We start from the raw sequence: 5,314 nt of genomic DNA on the forward strand, positions 1-5,314 counted from the left end.
ACTCGTATTCTCTGCCCAAGCCAGTAAAGGTACTTTACTTCCTCATCTACTAGAGATGTACAAATATTAAGTTTGATATCTTGTGCATTCTTTTTTAGATGGGGATTCTTATTTGAGCCTATAATGGGTCTGGCTGCATTGATTTTTGATTCTTTCTTTCAAGTCTTTCGTATTGTGGAAAGATGACAAAACGGTTTTGCTGTTACCATCCATTTTTATACCTTCTTTTGGAGGCAAAATGGATATTTCTTGGCTTTGTTGCAAGTGAGGTTTTTGTAAGTTGATCAATGGAAGGAGCTAGTGTTATATCTCTAGCCCTGTTATTGATTAGTTTTTATTTTGACAGAAAGCAGGGACTGTTATAACCCTACTGGTTTGTTATTCAAACTGCTAAGCTTTCATTCTTTGAATTGTCACTCTGCAAAAGATATGTATAAACTCATTTGGCCTTGAATCCTTGCAACTGGGAGAAGTCTTGACATCCATATTTCATTTGTTCAATTTTAATAGTCGCATCGAGTTTTGAAATTTCACTTTGTCGATTCCTTTCTTTGTAACGATGTTTGTTTTGGATGGGAGGGGGTTAGTGGTGAAGACTCTGGTTGCTCAGCCCTAGGGTTTCATCTTGGCTCGTTCCATTTCGCCTGAAAAATAATGCCACAAACTGGAGTTGCTCAGCCACCAATGGCACCTATGTCAATGGATCAGTATCAGCAGCAAGCTCCGCCGACTCAGCAACAACAACAGCAAAGGAAGCACAACAACCACAATTTCAACCTTAGGCTCAACCTTCTTGGGTCAGCAGCCATTGCAATCTATGTCTCAAAAGAACGGTGCGACTAATCCTAGCCCTAGCTCGAATGTTAATCCAATTGAGGTTCGGTCTCTTTGGACTGGGGACTTGCAGTATTGGATGGATGAGAATTATCTTTCCACTTTTTTTATCATACCGGCGAGGTAATTTTCAAATATTGTTTTATGAATCCTGCATTTGTACGATTATTTGATTAATTAAGAAATTATTATTAGGAAGTTCGATTTTTAGGTTGTTATAGAGCTGGTTAGGAATATCGCTTCTTTCTGATATAGTTTGGTGATGTAATTATGACTTACAAAATGATTTCTTATTTGTGATAAGAGTCTGTGTAATTCATAATGATCTGAAATGTTGTTTTTTGGGAGATTGTAGTTAAAAGTTCTTTCATTTTCATGTCGAGCCTGCTGATTATATGTTTGCATTTATATATGGAGTCGATTGAATTTGAATAGATTGCCTTTATCATTTTAAATTTCCCAATGCATTTTGTTGCAAATTTTTAAGTGGCTTAGGTGATTGGTAGAAGAGAATGGGGTTGAAAGTTAATGACAAATATTTGGGAAAAAACGAAAACTTGGAGGTGAATTTAGAAGATGTGTTATAGGGTTTGAAAGGTTCCTAGAGCAAAGGGTGGAAATCAACGGGAAAGATCAATATTTGCCTTAATGATATTGGCTTCTATTTTTTAATTTGGACTATGATGATGGCTTCATTGTTCTTTCTGCAGCTTGTTTCTGCTAAGGTCATCAGGAAAAAGCAAAGTGGCCAGTCTGAAGGTTATGGATTCCTCGAGTACAGGAGTCATGCAGCTGCAGAAACTGTTTTACAGACATATAAAGGCACCTTGATGCCAAATGTGGAACAGAACTTCCGTATGAACTGCTCATCTCTTGGTGCCGGTGAGAGGCGAGATGATTCACCCGAGTATACAATATTTGTTGGTGATTCGATTGCTGATATGATAGATTATGTGCTACAAAAGACATTCAAACCAGTGTATTCATCAGTAAAAGGTGCAAAAGTTGTAACAGATAGAATTATTGGACGTACCAAGGGATATAGATTTGTCAAGTTCGCTGATAAGAGTAAACAATTGCGTGCTATGATCGAAATGAATGGTGTACTTTGTTCATCTAGGCCCATGAGGATTGGCCCGACCGCAAACAAGAAACCAATTGGTACCCCCAGAAAGATATGGCCATGTCGCCCTTTCATCTGCTATGTTGAAGGCGAACCTTTTCTATTTTTTTTCTGTTTGAACTTTCACATTTTTTTTCCAAAAAACATGGAGTGAATTAAAATGTGACCCGTTTAATAAATTAACCAGTTTGACACGTCAAGTGGCCCAAATCCGAAACCTTAAATAAATCAAGAAAAAAAATATTAAAAAATTAAAAAAAGATATCATCATCATTTTTGGACCCTCTGTAGCCGTTACACTGTAGCCCTACCGGAATGTCGTCGTCAACGCCGGTGGAACTCTTCAAACCACCGGATCAGTCCCAAAAGTTGCATAATCCTCAATTGATCCAAACCCATCAAGTATTATCCCCTAATTCAAATCATATTTCTCGAATCTGCAGGAAGATCGAATGAAGATTTGAACTGTGCACAAAAATGCATTTCTTTACAAGAATCCGGATTAAATCAAGTCAAGGTAACTATGGGAGATGATTATCCACCACAAGAGCTGCATATGGCCAGAAAATCGGACAACATCACCACAAGAAGCTCGAGAAATCAGCTGGCGATTCAAACTTGTATCGCGACTGCGTCGCCTGAAACTCGAACGCAGAATGGAGGTAACTCCGGCGATATTCGAGCGGCGCTGACCACTGGGGTTTATTCCCCACATCAAAGCGCCCCTACCACCAAAACTTCAGACCAAATGGCCGGCGGAATAGTGGTGGAGAATCCTGGCGGTGCCGGCGGCGGAGCAGCGGTGAACTTTTCCGGTCAAAATCAATGTCAAAAGGAGCGCTTCAACGAGCTTAGCAACCCACACCAGGTACCCTCCTTCGAATCTCAACCTATGAATTCGAATATGGAAATTCATGCTACTGGAAACACAACTGCTGAAGAACTTGTTCAAAAATCTCAATTTTCGAAAATGGATAATTCTCACTATAATCGAATTGATACTGAAAATAGAGAATATCCCATTCATATGATCATGGATGATGATTTGAGTTCTTCAAATTGCAAAAAAAAATGGGCTAGTTACTGTTCCATCCACTGGAAATCTGCAAACTGACATATTGAACTTGAGTCGCAATGAGACTAATGAAATCAGCTCGTCTAATTTCTCCTTGGGTGTAACCACTCGAGGTAATTTGTTAGATGTCCAAATTAATGACAAACACCAAGGATACATGACCAATGAGTTAGAGTCAAGTCAAACTCATATTCAAGTTACTAAGCCCAATTATAGTACTGTGTCTGCAATGAATCTTGCTTCGACTCAGCAGCAGGTCGATAAATTAGACAGCCAACATCACCAACTTCTTGATGTCAATGCAAAGCATCCACAGTTACAAAGAGGAGAGAATATTGCAGGTAATTTTGATCCTTCCAACTTACTGAATTCTGCTGCTATGATGTTGAAATCCAGTGGAACTCATTTGCCACTTCATGCAAATGAGGCCCCTGGTACTGCTGGCATTAATGAAATGTTTAGAGAGAGAAAACCAACCACCCCGGTGAACGCCCAAAACAATTCTCTAACACAAAACAACCCTCATAACCAATGGAACGATAAAAACCAAAAATCACATTTTTTAGACACCTCAAACTCAAAATCCAAAATTCCAACTTCTACCAATAAGGGATTTAATGTCCGACGCTGTATTAGTTGATCATACCACTACTTCGGACAAGCCTAGTACCTCCACTGATCCCAAACGTACCAACCACCCCACAGTTTCGGACTTCCCTCCCATCTCGTCCAATTTTGACAAATTTCAACCGAATAACTCCAAAAATCCGGTTATGTTTTTAAACCCGAGTGCTATACCTCCAAAAGCTAAACCTCCTATCAATCAACCCACCACTACTAACCACCCCCCTCCTCCCATCACAATGCAATCCTTGGCCACAAGACTTAGGATTAGACAAATCCGGACGGAAACCAAAATAGATCTAACACCTCCGAAAAGAGTTACAAAACAGGGTTTCCCAGCCATCATGTTTAAGAGAGAAGATTATATGGTTAAGATGGTTGAATCATGTAAGTATACACTCACAAGCAAGTTTTACAGTCCTATGCCCAAGATGGAAGTTATCCGAAAGAAATTCATTACTCAAACGGAACTTCGAGGCAAGGTTAAGATCACCCATTTTAATTCTAGACATATATATATTGACCTTGATAATGAACACGATAGAGCTACTGTTCTAGATAGCAAGCGAATGTATATTGATGGTGTCTTTATGAGGTTTCAAGTTTGGATCCCTACTTTTGACCCAAACTATGAAACTCCCATTCTCTCGGTTTGGGTAGTACTCCCCGAGCTCCCCTGGCATTGTTTCCATAAAGAATTTGTTACGCTCCTGCTTGCGGACGTGGGACAAGTGTTGCACTTGGACATGGCCTTCATGCAAAAGACGAGGGGGAGCGTAGCAAAAGCAAAAATCCAAATGGACATCACCAAGCCTAGAATCCAAAGTGTATGGATTGGATTCGACGAAAACGATGATCCAAATGGAGAAGGAAGATGGCAGGACATCGAATATGAAGATGTCCCCCTTTACTGTACTTACTGCAAACACCAAGGTCATACTCCTCTTGCTTGCCCCGTCTGCAGAAGAGATGCAGAACGAAACAAGGCCAAAGACAAGGAAGAAGAGCCAAAGAAAGATGCGTCGTCAAAAAACACAGGTATAATCTCTACTCCTATTGTCTTATCTAATGCTGTAACTTTCAGGCAACAGGTACCACTAGAAAAAATCACCACCACAACCAACCCAAACAGGAATCAAGCCTCAAACGACCAATGGGAAACCCAAAAGCGAAGAAACTTCAAAGGTAAGACTCAAACTGTGCAAAACACTCAAATGAAACAAGGCAAGACTCAACAGGTGTATAAACCCACTCAAGTCAAGACGCCAGGTATTGACTCAGTACTCCCAAACCCCAGTCCCCGTTTTAATTGTGATAATGTTGTTATGACTGGTAGATCTCAAAATGGACAAAGCGAGCATCAACCAGGTATTGACTCAATGCTCCCAATCCCCCATGGCTCTCCGAACAATATTCTTACTGTATTGTCTGATTCCGAAGCTGATGGAGGTGAGGATGGTATTCAGGAGAAGCCAACTAACCTGCAGGATGGGGTGTCCAGAGGGGGGGCTTTGTCTCATGTTTTGCATGAGAACCTTATGGTTGACCCTAGGAATGACTTTAGAGCTCCTGCTACCACTACAAACATGGTTCAGCATTCTTCTTCCCAGCAAGTTGACAAAATGGACTTTGTTAATGCCCAAAAATTGGCCTCCAAA

At 40.4% G+C, this 5,314-nt stretch overlaps 1 pseudogene; it reads left to right on the top strand.

The window, feature by feature from the left end:
- The first annotated feature begins 654 nt into the window (after positions 1 to 654).
- Positions 655 to 3,071, top strand: LOC129883668 (polyadenylate-binding protein RBP45-like; annotated as a pseudogene).
- The last annotated feature ends 2,243 nt before the right edge of the window (positions 3,072 to 5,314 follow it).

The sequence above is a fragment of the Solanum dulcamara genome, chromosome 3 (genome assembly GCF_947179165.1).
Source record: "Solanum dulcamara chromosome 3, daSolDulc1.2, whole genome shotgun sequence".
NCBI lineage: Eukaryota > Viridiplantae > Streptophyta > Magnoliopsida > Solanales > Solanaceae > Solanum > Solanum dulcamara.